The 17,522-nt window shown below is 45.5% G+C and overlaps 6 non-coding genes across 6 annotated transcripts; 5 read left to right on the forward strand and 1 right to left on the reverse strand.

The window, feature by feature from the left end:
• The first annotated feature begins 7,506 nt into the window (after nt 1–7,506).
• Trnag-ccc (transfer RNA glycine (anticodon CCC)) lies at nt 7,507–7,577 on the forward strand. The gene has a single exon. It is a non-coding gene; the product is annotated as a tRNA-Gly (tRNA).
• A 429-nt stretch (nt 7,578–8,006) lies between these two features.
• On the reverse strand, nt 8,007–8,077 carry Trnag-ccc (transfer RNA glycine (anticodon CCC)). Its single transcript has one exon. It is a non-coding gene; the product is annotated as a tRNA-Gly (tRNA).
• A 4,932-nt stretch (nt 8,078–13,009) lies between these two features.
• On the forward strand, nt 13,010–13,080 carry Trnag-ccc (transfer RNA glycine (anticodon CCC)). Its single transcript has one exon. It is a non-coding gene; the product is annotated as a tRNA-Gly (tRNA).
• A 205-nt stretch (nt 13,081–13,285) lies between these two features.
• Nucleotides 13,286–13,356, forward strand: Trnag-ccc (transfer RNA glycine (anticodon CCC)). The gene has a single exon. It is a non-coding gene; the product is annotated as a tRNA-Gly (tRNA).
• Nucleotides 13,357–13,561: 205 nt separating this feature from the next.
• Trnag-ccc (transfer RNA glycine (anticodon CCC)) lies at nt 13,562–13,632 on the forward strand. Its single transcript has one exon. It is a non-coding gene; the product is annotated as a tRNA-Gly (tRNA).
• Nucleotides 13,633–13,837: 205 nt separating this feature from the next.
• Trnag-ccc (transfer RNA glycine (anticodon CCC)) lies at nt 13,838–13,908 on the forward strand. Its single transcript has one exon. It is a non-coding gene; the product is annotated as a tRNA-Gly (tRNA).
• The last annotated feature ends 3,614 nt before the right edge of the window (nt 13,909–17,522 follow it).

A 17,522-nucleotide genomic window follows, 5' to 3' on the forward strand; every position in this document is an offset into this window, starting at 1 on the left:
TCGAACCCGCGATCTCGGGATCAGAAGGCGAACACGCTACAGACTGAGCGACCTAAGCCGGTAGCGACGGTAATGCTGCGTACTTCTCCTAGATATGAATATATGGTTATGGTCGCAGTTATCGCTGTGCCATTAAACATTGCATTATTATCATCAGCTGCAACAACATGAATTACGTTCGCTTGTGTGGTAAACCATTCAAGCACATGCGCGATAGAAATACAGTGTGAAACGTAATGGTTGACGTGAAAAAAAGAAAAAATCTGGAAAAAAAAATTTATACGATTAGTCGAACATGCTGCCCATAACTGTCATCTTCTTGGGAACCGCCACGCTTTTACGATTCACTAAACTTAGCTATTTTTAGCACCTCGCCCTTACGAAATGGAGATCCTTGAAGCATTGTCAGCCACAACGCAACGCGTCTATCAGTAGATCTTACCACAGGAACCCGCAACCTTTGGCATACTGTGAACATCGCTCAGGTCGTAGCCACTGTTCCTGGATCATGACGACATACCGCGTTACGGTTGATGGGTGCTAGAGCTGAGCGAGAATCTTGAAAGTACCAATATAACACTTACATAACCTGGATTTTGACATTTTTGCATAACCTGGCGGTTGTCGAGCGAAAGCGTGCAACCGAGCATGTGATAAAATTCGAATTCACAACACTGCACTCGGTGTCATGACAACCTTACCGCTAGTGCAATCTTCAACCTTGTTTCTTCTATCTTGTTTAATAACTCGTCTTTTGTAGTTAATGCCGACTTGTGCATTGTTCACAGGTACGATTCTGCAAACGTACAACGCGCAACACCACAGTCTAATAGCGTGTCAAGTGCATAGAATTGTTTACGGATGTCGCCTAGACAACGGTGATCGATTCTCTTCAGTTGGAACCACTCCATGCGCGAGCTATGTGCATCGTCACTCGCTTTCCCTTTCCAAGAGGGCGCAAGAAGATGACTACAGCTAGGGTGCCTCAGTACAGAGGGAGCTAGTATTCGGGCACTCAACTACAGGTGGTGGCACTCACTGATCTCTATGTATAAAGGCTGGATCGCGCATGGGAGAGGGGCTCGTGGGGGAGAGGCGTGCCTTCGGGCCGCCATGTTGGTGGGCCCTAAAGTGCTGTGTGTGCCCATAGAAAACAATGGGAGGCAACAGAGATTGTGAGTATTTATTGCGCTACTAGCATTGATCGTTGTTTGTCATCACACAATTTTGTAAGGTGCCAGTATACTGATGTATCCTAACAGTGTTTCACAGGTGTCCTGCCGTTCGATTCTTAATTACGTTATGTTTTACATTTCGAAACTAGACCGTCACTGCAGTGCAGCGCTGGGGATTGTACTACAGCACGTTTCTCAGCCAATATTTCAATAAGAAACGACTTGAGGTTAACAACAACCATGTATATAATATCCCGTACTGTGTTCTGGACAAAAATTGTTCCATAAAGAACGGTCCGGGAACAGATATACTCGCATGGCAGAAAGAGATCGTTCTGTAGAATCACAGCCGCTGTTTTAGCCGTGTATGCGTTTAGTATGATTTATATCAAGCATCGCCTTAGAAAGAGTCTTTTAGTAAACGACAGCGGTGCTTTGCCTCGCAAATATGGACACACCGAAGCAGCCCGAATAATTACTTCACGCAATTAGATCACACTCGTTAGGACAGTTAATCAGGTAGTGATGCAAGCTTAATCAATTAAGTTACTTAGAAAGTGGTAACACCTCCTTGAGACACAGGACTCATCTCTTTTTGAAGTACAGCCCTTCTATGTTTGTTTGCTTCTTCCTTTATTTGTTCTGATTATTTGCAGGCGCGGTTGTGCCAAACTGAATGTCCTTCTCCAGCACTCACATGCTTTTGTTGAATACAACTGCAGCGTGAGAAAAGCTGCTTGGGGACGGGGTCCTGCTATCCAGTGCTGACTTTGTCATGCTTGTTATGTGGAGCATGTTCCAAAAAATGCAGCTCCACGTATGGTCTTCAAATTGCAACAGGACTGTTTGGAGCTTGAAACAGTTGTGATTTTGTCATTTTGGCCCTCGTGTACCCAGTCTGTGAAACGCAAACAAAAAAGTCTAACACGATATGCTTTTGTAATGAAGATCACTGATGATGAGTAAAGAGAATATATACGAGTGCAAGTTTATTCAATATTTTATATCATTCATTATATTATTCAACATTTTATGTCAAGTTTATACAACATCAAGTTTATTCAAGTTCAAGATTTATTTCTTGCACTTATGCGTTTCAGGATACAATGAACGTGCAGGGAGGTCGCAAAAGACTACATTTATTGTTTTGTGACCTTGCTTCAATGGCAATATATATTTTAGGAATGACAATGGTCAGGTACGCTCTCTAAATTTGTAGCACTCAATTTTAGGTTGGAATGAGCAATGAATAGCAACTTCCCTCCTGATATTTTCTCATATATGCTAAATTTTAAATTTAATGTGATCGAATATGTGATAATATATTAATAATATGTAAGAATATAATATGTGATAAATGAATGTGGTCAACAGTAGATGTAAACAACATGAGTAGCCAGAGTACTGCATTCTCAATAAATAATTTTCTTCTTAGAGCGTATATGTGCATGCCTATTAACTGAAACAATTATCACAGTTCCCTGACAAGTTTGAATTTCTGAGAGTGTACTGTAGAGGCTGCTTAGATCTACAACAGTTCATACAAGGTATTATATACTGTGAATGCCTTTAAAAATCCCATGTGACACATATGCCTTTACTTTCTGGAGGTGCTGTGGTAGTCAAAGTTTGTGGGCATTACGCTGGTTCTGCACCCATTCCTTGAGTATGTCGAGGCAGCTGTGAAGTAACCTGCATTGATGATGATTATTCCAATTTTTATGGTGCATCGACAACAAAGGAAATAATACATCAGAACATCGGTTTGGGTGCAACCAGTTAAAAATGAATATGTTGTTTAACAAATGCATTGGACAAATGTTAAAACATCAGTTTAAAACATGGTTTACAAGCCCTGTATCGTCTAAAAATTAAAAAGATTAAAAACCATCCTAGAAAGAATATGGGGAACTCTACTAAAAAGAATTATAATATCTAATTATTATATTGCAGGGTGAAGGAGCCTAAAGTGTAAGGCGTGTTTCTGATGTGAACATGTAAGAAAATATGCAAAACTGAGAGAGGCTAACCACAGTGCGTGCACTGAGGTTGCTCCTTCCTGTAAAGTAGAAACCAGTGGATGAGGAACGTGATACTTACCTCTACACCCAGCCGTATCACACTGCACAGATTATTCACTGGGTAGCCCTCATGACGAAACCTGTATTGAGATACCACTTTTGCCTTAAAAACTGCTTCAAATAGCACGACACGCTACAAATTATTACTATCGTAACAAGCTGACGATACAGCTCAGACACAAAGGCGTTATTCAAGTCGCGCCACACCACCGTTACGTAGGATTCTTTGTCACAAATCAAACCAAGGCACAAAACAATACCAATACATGACAAAAGGTGACAATCGTGGTCTCATTATGACGTAATACCGAACTTGTGCGTGGAGGTAATTCAAAGAAATGAATGTGGCACTTGCTTCCGCAGAGAACACCGTGTACCATGCAGACTTGTGCGTAACGCGTTACTAGTAATTGCGTTACTTGTAATCAATTACTTTTGTGAGTAATTTTAGAGTAATCAGGTACTTTACTGTCAAAGTAAATTTTCGAGTAATCAATTACTTTTCTGAGTAATCGATTACTCAGTAATTGATTACTTTTCCGGTAGAGATTAACTCGTCTTTCAGATATTCTGAACAAAGTCAAGACCCTTGTGCAGTCAGCCTTTTTTTGACCGTTCTACTACACCAAGCAGAGGTCATTGTAATAAGGCTATGGAATTTCAGGGTCTCTCTCCCTAATCTCTTACTACACCAGTGTGGTGGTACCATTATGGTACCTTTGGAGGTGTAGTGAGTCATGAGAAGATCCACGCAATGCTCTTCCACAATCGGGTCAACGTCTTCCCAGGTGATAAATACAGTAGACGTACAGATCTTCTTCTCCTGCGCGTTTTTGTTTTTCGTGTTATTTCAGTTGTTCGGCTGTTGAACGATTTCTTTCTTTCTCCCCCCCCCCCCCCCTCTGAGGCGCGCAAAGACGGGCATAATTTGCGTGAATGCAGAGTAACGCGTTACTTTTCTATTTGTTACTCAATTACATTTGGAGTCTAGTAATTGGTAACGGTAATCAGTTACTTTTTTCGTACAAGTAACGGTAACGGTAATCAATTACTTTTTTCGAGTAACGGGCACAAGTCTGGTACCATGCTACCAATGCATGCAAAAAAGCGCTCGAGTGCTCGCACATATACTGTTCTTTCAAGCATATTATGCACTCAAACTGTATTTGCCGCCGGCTAAAATGCAAGTGTGCTCGATTGAACGTCGGAGAGCGATCAAGCAACCTGCATCCAGTGCTCGTTTTGGGCAAAAAACACTTCATAATGGTCAACTAAATATACAGAATCGACGCCTATTTATTCCTCGATAAAGAGTGACTCACCTGTATAAATTTAGGCCCTGTAACCTTGCCAGTACGGTCGGTACGACCGTAATTGCAAGATGTTGCCATGATCGCTGCGGCGACTGTTGTGGGTGGGAATGTGGGTACAGTAAGATGACGGCCGGTTTCTTCACGCTCGCGCTCCCTATCCGCGATCCAGCCTTTTACAATCGAGATCAGTGGTGGCACTAGAGTCACTGTATACGGGGATCGGAGTGGAAACCGCGCCGCTGGTGTAGTACATGGTACTACATTTGTATTTGGATGCTACGGTGTGCATCATTAATTCATCATACATCACTCATTAACACTGTACAGTCATAGCTTATTTTAATGTTTGTAAATAAACGTTATTACCTGGTGGGAAAACAAAAAAGCGCCGCTGGTGTAGTGGTACCATGCAAGGTTCCCATTCTTGTGACCCGGATTCGATACCCGCGCTGCGCGACGCTTTTGCATGTGCCAAGGACCATATTTTAAAGTGCATGTTGATGACTAACTTTGTTTGAGACCCATTCCAGAAGCAATATTACAGGTGTGGAAACGTAGGCACAAGGAATTTACGCGGAGGTAAAGGAAACGAGTGAAGGAAATATTACTACGAATGATGCGTTTTTATTAATGGACCTCGTCGGAGATAGGAGTGAAAACGGCGCCGCTGCTGTAGTGGTATCATGCAAGATTTCCGGGCGGTGCAGCGCTTTTGCATGTGCCAAGGACCATCTTCTAAAGTGCATGTTGATGACTAACTTTGTTTGAGACCCATTCCAGAAGCAATATTACAGGTGTGGAAACGTAGGCACAAGGAATTTACGCGGAGGTAAAGGAAACGAGTGAAGGAAATATTACTACGAATGATGCGTTTTTATTAATGGACCTCGTCGGAGATAGGAGTGAAAACGGCGCCGCTGCTGTAGTGGTATCATGCAAGATTTCCGGGCGGTGCAGCGCTTTTGCATGTGCCAAGGACCATCTTCTAAAGTGCATGTTGATGACTAACTTTGTTTGAGACCCATTCCAGAAGCAATATTACAGGTGTGGAAACGTAGGCACAAGGAATTTACGCGGAGGTAAAGGAAACGAGTGAAGGAAATATTACTACGAATGATGCGTTTTTATTAATGGACCTCGTCGGAGATAGGAGTGAAAACGGCGCCGCTGCTGTAGTGGTATCATGCAAGATTTCCGGGCGGTGCAGCGCTTTTGCATGTGCCAAGGACCATCTTCTAAAGTGCATGTTGATGACTAACTTTGTTTGAGACCCATTCCAGAAGCAATATTACAGGTGTGGAAACGTAGGCACAAGGAATTTACGCGGAGGTAAAGGAAACGAGTGAAGGAAATATTACTACGAATGATGCGTTTTTATTAATGGACCTCGTCGGAGATAGGAGTGAAAACGGCGCCGCTGCTGTAGTGGTATCATGCAAGATTTCCGGGCGGTGCAGCGCTTTTGCATGTGCCAAGGACCATCTTCTAAAGTGCATGTTGATGACTAACTTTGTTTGAGACCCATTCCAGAAGCAATATTACAGGTGTGGAAACGTAGGCACAAGGAATTTACGCGGAGGTAAAGGAAACGAGTGAAGGAAATATTACTACGAATGATGCGTTTTTATTAATGGACCTCGTCGGAGATAGGAGTGAAAACGGCGCCGCTGCTGTAGTGGTATCATGCAAGATTTCCGGGCGGTGCAGCGGTTTTGCATGTGCCAAGGACCATCTTCTAAAGTGCATGTTGATGACTAACTTTGTTTGAGACCCATTCCAGAAGCAATATTACAGGTGTGGAAACGTAGGCACAAGGAATTTACGCGGAGGTAAAGGAAACGAGTGAAGGAAATATTACTACGAATGATGCGTTTTTATTAATGGACCTCGTCGGAGATAGGAGTGAAAACGGCGCCGCTGCTGTAGTGGTATCATGCAAGATTTCCGGGCGGTGCAGCGCTTTTGCATGTGCCAAGGACCATCTTCTAAAGTGCATGTTGATGACTAACTTTGTTTGAGACCCATTCCAGAAGCAATATTACAGGTGTGGAAACGTAGGCACAAGGAATTTACGCGGAGGTAAAGGAAACGAGTGAAGGAAATATTACTACGAATGATACGTTTTTATTAATGGACCTCGTCGGAGATAGGAGTGAAAACGGCGCCGCTGGTGTAGTGGTATCATGCAAGATTTCCGGGCGGTGCAGCGCTTTTGCATGTGCCAAGGACCATCTTCTAAAGTGCATGTTGATGACTAACTTTGTTTGAGACCCATTCCAGAAGCAATATTACAGGTGTGGAAACGTAGGCACAAGGAATTTACGCGGAGGTAAAGGAAACGAGTGAAGGAAATATTACTACGAATGATACGTTTTTATTAATGGACCTCGTCGGAGATAGGAGTGAAAACGGCGCCGCTGGTGTAGTGGTATCATGCAAGATTTCCGGGCGGTGCAGCGCTTTTGCATGTGCCAAGGACCATCTTCTAAAGTGCATGTTGATGACTAACTTTGTTTGAGACCCATTCCAGAAGCAATATTACAAGTGTGGAAACGTAGGTACAAGGAATTTACACTGGGGTAAAGGAAACGAATGACGAAAATATTACTACGAATCATACGTTTTTATTAATGAACTTCGTCGGGGATAGGAGTGGCGACGGCGCCGCTGGTGTACTGGTATCATGCAAGATTCCCATTCTTGCGACCCGGGTTCGATTTCTGGGCGGCGCAGCGCTTTTGCATGTGCCAAGGACCATGTTCTAAAATGCATGTTCATGATTAACTTTGTATGAGACCCATTCCAGAAGCAATATTACAAATGTGGAAACGTAGGTACACGGAATTTACACTGGGGTAAAGGAAACGAATGAAGAAAATATTACTACGAATCATAAGTTTTTATTAATGGACCTCGTCGGAGATGTGAGTGTAAACAGCGCCGCTGGTGTAGTGGTATCATGCAAGAGTCCCATTCTTGCGACCCGGGTTCGATTCCCGGGCGGCGCAGCGCTTTTGCATGTGCCAAGGACCATGTTCTAAAATGCATGTTCATGATTAACTTTGTATGAGACCCATTCCAGAAGCAATATTACAAATGTGGAAACGTAGGTACACGGAATTTACACTGGGGTAAAGGAAACGAATGAAGAAAATATTACTACGAAGCATAAGTTTTTATTAATGGACCTCGTCGGAGATGTGAGTGTAAACAGCGCCGCTGGTGTAGTGGTATCATGCAAGATTCCCATTCTTGCGATCCGGGTTCGATTCCCGATGATTCGTAGTAATATTTTCTTCATTCGTTTCCTTTACCCCAGTGTAAATTCCGTGTACCTACGTTTCCACATTTGTAATATTGCTTCTGGAATGGGTCTCATACAAAGTTAATCATGAACATGCATTTTAGAACATGGTCCTTGGCACATGCAAAAGCGCTGCGCCGCCCGGGAATCGAACCCGGGTCGCAAGAATGGGAATCTGGCATGATACCACTACACCAGCGGCGCTGTTTTTTTCTTTTTCTTTTCCACCTTTATTTTTCAGAGCTTACTACTCTGAGTCACGTCGACTCAATACCTCACAATACCATACACAATACGACAAAATCACAGAGAGAGAATACGATGTTTCTCCTCTATACCGGACACGTTAATAACACAATTTCTACAAAACATTCAGCCTTTCGCAGACTGTATCTAACCACTCAGGCACTTCTAAGAGCTGAGTACAAGCTAACTTTACCTGCAGTAGTTCGGCTTTGAAATATTTCATAGGAGGACACAAGGGCTCTTCGTTCCTATCGGCCATACGAAGCTTCCACAAACAGTACATGGCAACAAGAAGAACGATATCGTATCTCACATTTTCACCGGGGCGTAATGGGAGGAAGCGGATAGTGTGAGGATTAAGCGAAAGACGGCGCTTAAGGACTTTGAACTGTAAGTCATCCCAAAAGAATAAAGCTTCTGTGCAGTCCAGAAAAAGGTGATCGACAGTCTCGGGCGTGTTGCAAAATCTGCAATTCACGGACCACGGAACATAGAATCCCTTCTGTTGAAGCCAAGCTTTCACGGGCAGTGTGGACGTGTGTAATTTAAAGAAAAATGACTTCATGTTGGGCTTGACCGGCATCTTCCTGACTCTGCACAATACATCCGTGCCGTGCCATCCGGAGGGGATTTGACGGTAGATGGGCACAGGAAAGAGTACATCGAGAAGATGAGCTACCAACGTTTTCTTGGCGACAGAAAAGAGGTACTCTAGGCTGAATCTAGCCTTCAAGAAGTTTAGGCTCTCGACAACCTCTTTGTAGAACCCGCTTAAGCGTAGACTTTCTTCGTGAAACCCAACATATATATCGGGAATGTAGTTGTACGCAAGGGCCCGCTTGATGGTTTCCAGAATCGGGTGTGAACTCTGCCTATAAAAAAACAGTCTCATGACGAGTTGCTTGATGTAGAGATGCTGTAAGCCTAGTCCGCCGTCCTTGACTTTCTTGAACAGGTTTTGTCTTCGCATCCTTTCGAACGTTGAACACCATATTGTGGTGGCAAATATGCGATGACAACGATGTATAATTTTGCGGGAGCATTGCAGGACTTGCAAGAGGTAAATCAGCTTAGCGGCCAGAAAAACATTGCACACAGAAGCTCGTTGAAACATTGAGAGATCTTGTTTTTTCCAGGTCGAAGCATGTGTCGTAATGTTTTGTAATCGCTCCGACCACAAGGAGGTCGTGTTACAACTTTTGTCTAACGGGACCCCAAGGTAGCAAGGACCACGGGTTTGCCACTGAACGCCACAAAAGAATTCCGGGGCTGTTCCCCATTGACCGCACCATATCCCCAGAGATTTGTCCTTGTTTAGACGTGCCCCAGAGACTTGACCAAACACATGAAGTTCGTGAATAACTTTGACGACACTTGGCTTGTCTGTCACGAGAAACGCAAGGTCATCCGCGTACGCCACGACCTTCACCACAGCATCGCGAAGCTCGAAACCACGTATGTCACCACGAGAGATGATACGCTGGCATAACGGCTCAAGGTATAGATCAAATAGTAGGGATGACATGGGACAGCCTTGTCGTACTGAAGCTCGAAGGGGCACTGGCGCGGTAAGAGTGCCGTTAATTACCAGGCTCGTTGCAACCTGTTCATAGCACAACTTGATTCGGCTTACGAACTTGTCTCCCATGTTGACGTAATGCAAGAGCGAAAACAAATAATCGTGACACACCCGATCAAAAGCCTTAGAGAGGTCCACTTGCAGTAGGGCTACATGACTTCCTTCAAGTCGACACCAGTCTAGAACCGAGCGGACAACATGGATGTTTGTTTGTATGGTCCTGTTCCTGATTGCGCATGTCTGATGATCGCCAACAAGTTGTGTCACCACAAGCTGGAGCCTGGCAGCAAGTACTTTGGCATACACCTTATAGTCCACATTACAGAGTGTGATAGGCCGATAATCGGTCACCTTGGGTAACCGTGTCTCCGCCACTTTTTTGGGTATGAGCACAGTATGGGACCTTCGAAAACTGTGCGAGAAGATCCCGTTAGTCTCAGCTTCCGCGTAGACGCATTGTAGAATGGGCACCAGCAGGTCCACGTACCGCTTGTACAACTCAGCTCCCAAGCCATCAGGTCCAGGAGAACGGTTAAAATTCAAACTCTGTATTGCAGAATGGATTTCCGCCTCTGTAATTTCAGCGTCCAGGACATCTTTCTCTTGCTCGTTTAACTTGGGCATATGAGAGAGAAACGACTGGATCAAATCGTCGTCCACCGTGGCAGTTGGCCTCCCAAACAGGTTCTCATAGTAGTCAACAAATATTTGTTTCATGCGTTCAAGGTCTGTGACAACATGTCCTTGGTCCACCAACCGCGTGATGAGTCGAGAGCCGGTGTGCTTACGCTCTCCTGCAGCATGACTTTTAGACGCGGTCATATCCGGCAAAAACCTCTTCGTTCTCGATCGTACCCTCGCGCCTTCATACCGATTGTTGTTGAAAAGTTCAAGACGGAGACGAATCTCATTTAAATCTTCCAAGAACGTCCCAGGGTTATCTGCTTCCAGTCTTGTGAGTTCTTGTTGTGCTTCCTTTAACATGTTCTCTTCATACATTTCTAGGTAGGCTAGCACGTTACTTCTCTCTATTGCAAAGGCTCTCACGTCTTGTTTGAATGTTTCCCATTTAGCAGCCCAATTTCGCGGGTCATGTTGAAGCCGTGAAAGATTGGCCACCACGTGCTCATCAAAAACTGGATCTTGGAGCAACCTAACGTTCATCTTCCACAACTTCCATGACCTGGGGCTGCCCAGCCTAGGAGGGCGACACCCAATAGCGACCTTCACGAGGCAGTGATCAGTAAAATAAACAGGGTGCACTTCGTACTCACACACCGTATTCCACTGAGCGACAGAAAGATAACTACGATCCAATCGTGCGTGCGATGTACCTTGAAAGTGAGTGTATCTTATCACTGGCTGTGTGCTGTATTCGCAGGCATCTCTTAAACCATAATCACGTGCTATTCGCTGCAGACACTCGGCACTGCGGTCCTTCGCTTGAGAGGCAACGCTCCGGTCACTAGTTGACAGCACGCAGTTAAAGTCCCCTAAAACGACCAGGTTACCACGGGCTTGCAAATATTGCGTTAAGGATTCGAAGTACGCACACCTTAAGGTTGCATCATTGGGAGCATAGATAACTAGAATCCTCCAAGGCGTTCTGTCAATAAGGATATCAAGCATCACAGCCCTACCGTCGTTGTCCACCGCGTGATAAACATGAGTGTGGCCTAGGCGTTTTCGCACGAGAAGGAGAATACCTGCTGAGTAGCCCATAGCCTCACTAACAACAACGTCGAACTCATCGAGAAAATACTGGGATAACATCTGCTCAGTGTTTTCCGGAGAACCTAGTTTTGTTTCTTGGAGTGCGAAAAAGTCAACATGTGGGAAGCTGTCAAGGAGTCTTTTCAGTTGATACTGTCGCTTTTTGGTATTCAAACCCCTGACGTTAAGCGTGGCAAATGTAAGTTGTGGAGGCGTCATTAGGAGAGTGGGGAAGCGTACATGCAGGATGGGCAAAGAAGAGGAGTGAGTTCGTAGCAGTAGACTTACCGCGCTTGAAGAAGTCAAACTGCACAGTCACAAGAAACGAGTCTTAAAACAAGGGAAACGTACAATGCAACAACACACAACAGCACAATGTGACAACATGTCAGCACAGCAAAGAGCACTATTCCGACTGAAAGCCGACATCGTCGAGGGCAGAGTGCCCCACTTCGACAATCTTGACGGGCAATGTCGCCGGAGGTGATCTTCTACCCTTCTTCCTTCTCGGGGTTACCCATTGATCGTTATCATCGTCTTCTACGCGGGTCTCGGCCCAGTTGTTGCAATTTCCACCTTCCAGGACTGGGACTTGTGAAGGACCCTCTCCTGGTACTGGGTGTGGTACCGACGAGGACGGACATCCATTTTCCACCAACTTCTGAGGCTGACTCACTGAGAGGGGGGCCGACGATGTCGGCTGAGGCAGAGCAGCGGGCGGAAGGGGAACACTGGGTACACAAGGCGACGGATTGCTGTCGGCATCGTCATCAAGTTCGTCATCGTCATCGTCTATGTCCATCTGATCGCCGTGGCTGGTGTGTTGACGAACCTGAGACGCATAGGTCACGACACATTCATCATCCGCATGGCCAAAGCGACGACAAACCTTGCACCACGGGGTGTGGCACTGCTTCCGAATATGGCCCACCGCTTTGCACCGCAGACACAGGGGTGGCCTACCTGGGACGGCAACTAGAACCTGACATCCGGAGATAAACATCTGATGCGGCAAGTTATCTGCCGCTACACCACGCTTCAAAGTAATAAACATCTGTCGAGTAGTCGTCTCAGCGCCCTCAAAGAAAGAGTCTCTCCACCGTTCTCGAGTGATATTCTTCACAACACCAAAACGGTCTAAAGCAGCCTCAACAGCTTCGTCAGGTACATGCTGCGGAAGCCAATGTAGCTTGATTTGAAGCTCTTTTTTGTGGGGGTCCAGAATGACGCAGCGTTTCCCTTTTACTGTCACTTCCCCAAGGCTTAGCAACTGGTCCCTCGCAGCCACATTATCGAAGGTCAGGGCCCACAGATGATTGTATACGAAGGGACCAACTGATGTAACCTGACTCCGGTTCACTTTGTCCTTGAGTGCATCACTAAAATGACCAATGTTGTACGGTCGCCCAGCGGGGTCCGCGTGTAGGAAAACTGTATTCAAGGCAACAGTACCTGAAGGAATCATTGGCAGAACAAATTTATATCCATCATCCCGGCTAGGCCTAGCCGTAGAAGCCGCTCGATCAGAGCACATATTGCTTGCGTCCGGCCGACTCCCACGAGCTCGCAAAAAAAAAAAAAAGAAAAAAAAGAAAAAAGCGCCGCTGGTGTAGTGGTATCATGCAAGAGTCCCATTCTTGCGACCCGGGTTCGATTCCCGGGCGGCGCAGCGCTTTTGCATGTGCCAAGGACCATGTTCTAAAATGCATGTTCATGATTAACTTTGTATGAGACCCATTCCAGAAGCAATATTACAAATGTGGAAACGTAGGTACACGGAATTTACACTGGGGTAAAGGAAACGAATGAAGAAAATATTACTACGAATCATAAGTTTTTATTAATGGACCTCGTCGGAGATGTGAGCGAAAACAGCGCCGCTGGTGTAGTGGTATCATGCAAGATTCCCATTCTTGCGATCCGGGTTCGATTCCCGGGCGGCGCAGCGCTTTTGCATGTGCCAAGGACCATGTTCTAAAATGCATGTTCATGATTAACTTTGTATGAGACCCATTCCAGAAGCAATATTACAAATGTGGAAACGTAGGTACACGGAATTTACACTGGGGTAAAGGAAACGAAGGAAGAAAATATTACTACGAATCATAAGTTTTTATTAATGGACCTCGTCGGAGATGTGAGTGTAAACAGCGCCGCTGGTGTAGTGGCATCATGCAAGATTCCCATTCTTGCGACCCGGGTTCGATTCCCGGGCGGCGCAGCGCTTTTGCATGTGCCAAGGACCATGTTCTAAAATGCATGTTCATGATTAACTTTGTATGAGACCCATTCCAGAAGCAATATTACAAATGTGGAAACGTAGGTACACGGAATTTACACTGGGGTAAAGGAAACGAATGAAGAAAATATTACTGCGAATCATAAGTTTTTATTAATGGACCTCGTCGGAGATGTGAGTGTAAACAGCGCCGCTGGTGTAGTGGTATCATGCAAGATTCCCATTCCTGCGACCCGGGTTCGATTCCCGGGCGGCGCAGCGCTTTTGCATGTGCCAAGGACCATGTTCTAAAATGCATGTTCATGATTAACTTTGTATGAGACCCATTCCAGAAGCAATATTACAAATGTGGAAACGTAGGTACACGGAATTTACACTGGGGTAAAGGAAACGAATGAAGAAAATATTACTACGAATCATAAGTTTTTATTAATGGACCTCGTCGGAGATGTGAGTGTAAACAGCGCCGCTGGTGTAGTAAAAGCGACAGTATCAACTCAAAAGACTCCTTGACAGCTTCCCACATGTCGACTTTTTCGCACTCCAAGAAACAAAACTAGGTTCTCCGGAAAGCACTGAGCAGGTGTTATCCCAGTATTTTCTCGATGAGTTCGACGTTGTTGTTAGTGAGGCTGTGGGCTACTCAGCAGGTATTCTCCTTCTCGTGCGAAAACGCCTAGGCTACACTCATGTTTATCACGCGGTGGACAACGACGGTAGGGCTGTGATGCTTGATATCCTTATTGACAGAACGCCTTGGAGGATTCTAGTTGTCTATGCTCCCAATGATGCAATCTCGAGGTGTGCGTACTTTGAATCCTTAACGCAATATTTGCAAGCCCGTGGCAACCTGGTCGTTTTAGGGGACTTTAACTGCGTGCTGTCAACTAGTGACCGGAGCGTTGCCCCCCAAGCGAAAGACCGCAGTGCCGAGTGTCTGCAGCGAATAGCACGTGATTATGGTTTAAGAGATGCCTGCGAATACAGCACACAGCCAGTTATAAGATACACTCACTTTCAAGGTACCTCGCACGCACGATTGGATCGTATTTATCTTTCTGTCGCTCAGTGGAATACGGTGTCTGAGTACGAAGTGCACCCTGTTTATTTTACTGATCACTGCCTCGTGAAGGTAGCTATTGGGTGTCGCCCTTCTAGGCTGGGCAGCCCCAGGTCATGGAAGTTGTGGAAGATGAACGTTAGGTTGCTCCAAGATCCATTTTTTGATGAGCGTGTGGTGGCCAATCTTTCACAGCTTCAACATGACCCGCGAAACTGGGCTGTTAAATGGGAAACATTCAAACAAGATGTGAGAGCCTTTGCAATAGAGAGAAGTAACGTGCTAGCCTACCTGGAAATGTATGAAGAGAACATGTTAAAGGACGCACAACAAGAACTCACAAGACTGGAAGCAGATAACCCTGGAACGTTCTTGGAAGATTTAAATGAGATTCGTCTCCGTCTTGAACTTTTCAACAACAATCGGTATGAAGGCGCGAGGGTACGATCGAGAACGAAGAGGTTTTTGCCGGATATGACCGCGTGTAAAAGTCATGCTGCAGGAGAGCGTAAGCACACCGGCTCTCGACTCATCACGCGGTTGGTGGACCAAGGACATGTTGTCACAGACCTTGAACGTATGAAACAAATATTTGTTGACTACTATGAGAACCTGTTTGGGAGGCCAACTGCCACGGTGGACGGCGATTTGATCCAGTCGTTTCTCTCTCATATGCCCAAGTTAAACGAGCAAGAGAAAGATGTCCTGGACGCTGAAATTACAGAGGCGGAAATCCATTCTGCAATACAGAGTTTGAATTTTAACCGTTCTCCTGGACCTGATGGCTTGGGAGCTGAGTTCTACAAGCGGTACGTGGACCTGCTGGTGCCCATTCTACAGTGCGTCTACGCGGAAGCTGAGACTAACGGGATCTTCTCGCACAGTTTTCGAAGGTCCCATACTGTGCTCATACCCAAAAAAGTGGCGGAGACACGGTTACCCAAGGTGACCGATTATCGGCCTATCACACTCTGTAATGTGGACTATAAGGTGTATGCCAAAGTACTTGCTGCCAGGCTCCAGCTTGTAGTGACACAACTTGTTGGCGATCATCAGACATGCGCAATCAGGAACAGGACCATACAAACAAACATCCATGTTGTCCGCTCAGTTCTAGACTGGTGTCGACTTGAAGGAAGTCATGTAGCCATGCTGCAAGTGGACCTCTCTAAGGCCTTTGATCGGGTGTGTCACGATTATTTGTTTTCGCTCTTGCATTACGTCAACATGGGAGACAAGTTCGTAAGCCGAATCAAGTTGTGCTATGAACAGGTTGCAACGAGCCTGGTAATTAACGGCACTCTTACCGCGCCAGTGCCCCTTCGAGCTTCAGTACGACAAGGCTGTCCCATGTCGTCCCTACTATTTGATCTATACCTTGAGCCGTTATGCCAGCGTATCATCTCTCGTGATGACATACATGGTTTCGAGCTTCGCGATGCTGTGGTGAAGGTCGTGGCGTACGCGGATGACCTTGCGTTTCTCGTGACAGACAAGCCAAGTGTCGTCAAAGTTATTCACGAACTTCATGTGTTTGGTCAAGTCTCTGGGGCACGTCTAAACAAGGACAAATCTCTGGGGATATGGTGCGGTCAATGGGGAACAGCCCCGGAATTCTTTTGTGGCGTTCAGTGGCAAACCCGTGGTCCTTGCTACCTTGGGGTTCCTTTAGAGAAAAGTTGTAACACGACCTCCTTGTGGTCGGAGCGATTACAAAACATTAGGACACATGCTTCGACCTGGAAAAAACAAGATCTCTCAATCTTTCAACGAGCTTCTGTGTGCAATGTTTTTCTGGCCGCTAAGCTGATTTACCTCTTGCAAGTCCTGCAATGCTCCCGCAAAATTATACATCGTTGTCATCGCATATTTGCCACCACGATATGGTGTTCAACGTTCGAAAGGATGCGAAGACAAAACCTGTTCAAGAAAGTCAAGGACGGCGGACTAGGCTTACAGCATCTCTACATCAAGCAACTCGTCATGAGACTGTTTTTTTATAGGCAGAGTCCACACCCGATTCTGGAAACCATCAAGCGAACCCTTGCGTACAACTACGTTCCCGATATATATGTTGGGTTTCACGAAGAAAGTCTACGCTTAAGCGGTTTCTACAAAGAGGTTGTCGAGAGCCTAAACTTCTTGAGGGCTAGATTCAGCTTAGAGTACCTCTTTTCTGTCGCCAAGAAAACGTTGGTAGCTCATCTTCTCGATGTACTCTTTCCCGTGCCCATCTACCGTCAAATCCCCTCCGGATGGCATGGCACGGATGTATTGTGCAGAGTCAGGAAGATGCCGGTCAAGCCCAACATGAAGTCATTTTTCTTTAAATTACACACGTCCACACTGCCCGTGAAAGCTTGGCTTCAACAGAAGGGATTCTATGTTCCGTGGTCCCTGAATTGCAGATTTTGCAATATGCCCGAGACTGTCGATCACCTTTTTCTGGACTGCACAGAAGCTTTATTCTTTTGGGATGACTTACAGTTCAAAGTCCTTAAGCGCCGCCTATCGCTTAATCCTCACACTATCCGCTTCCTCCCATTACGCCCCGGTGAAAATGTGAGATACGATATCGTTCTTCTTGTTGCCATGTACTGTTTGTGGAAGCTTCGTATGGCTGATAGGAACGAAGAGCCCTTGTGTCCTCCTATGAAATATTTCAAAGCCGAACTACTGCAGGTAAAGTTAGCTTGTACTCAGCTCTTAGAAGTGCCTGAGTGGTTAGATACAGTCTGCGAAAGGCTGAATGTTTTGTAGAAGTTGTGTTATTAACGTGTCCGTTATAGAGGAGAAACACCGTATTATCTTT

Source organism: Ornithodoros turicata, chromosome 1, assembly GCF_037126465.1.
Source record: "Ornithodoros turicata isolate Travis chromosome 1, ASM3712646v1, whole genome shotgun sequence".
Classification (NCBI taxonomy): domain Eukaryota; kingdom Metazoa; phylum Arthropoda; class Arachnida; order Ixodida; family Argasidae; genus Ornithodoros; species Ornithodoros turicata.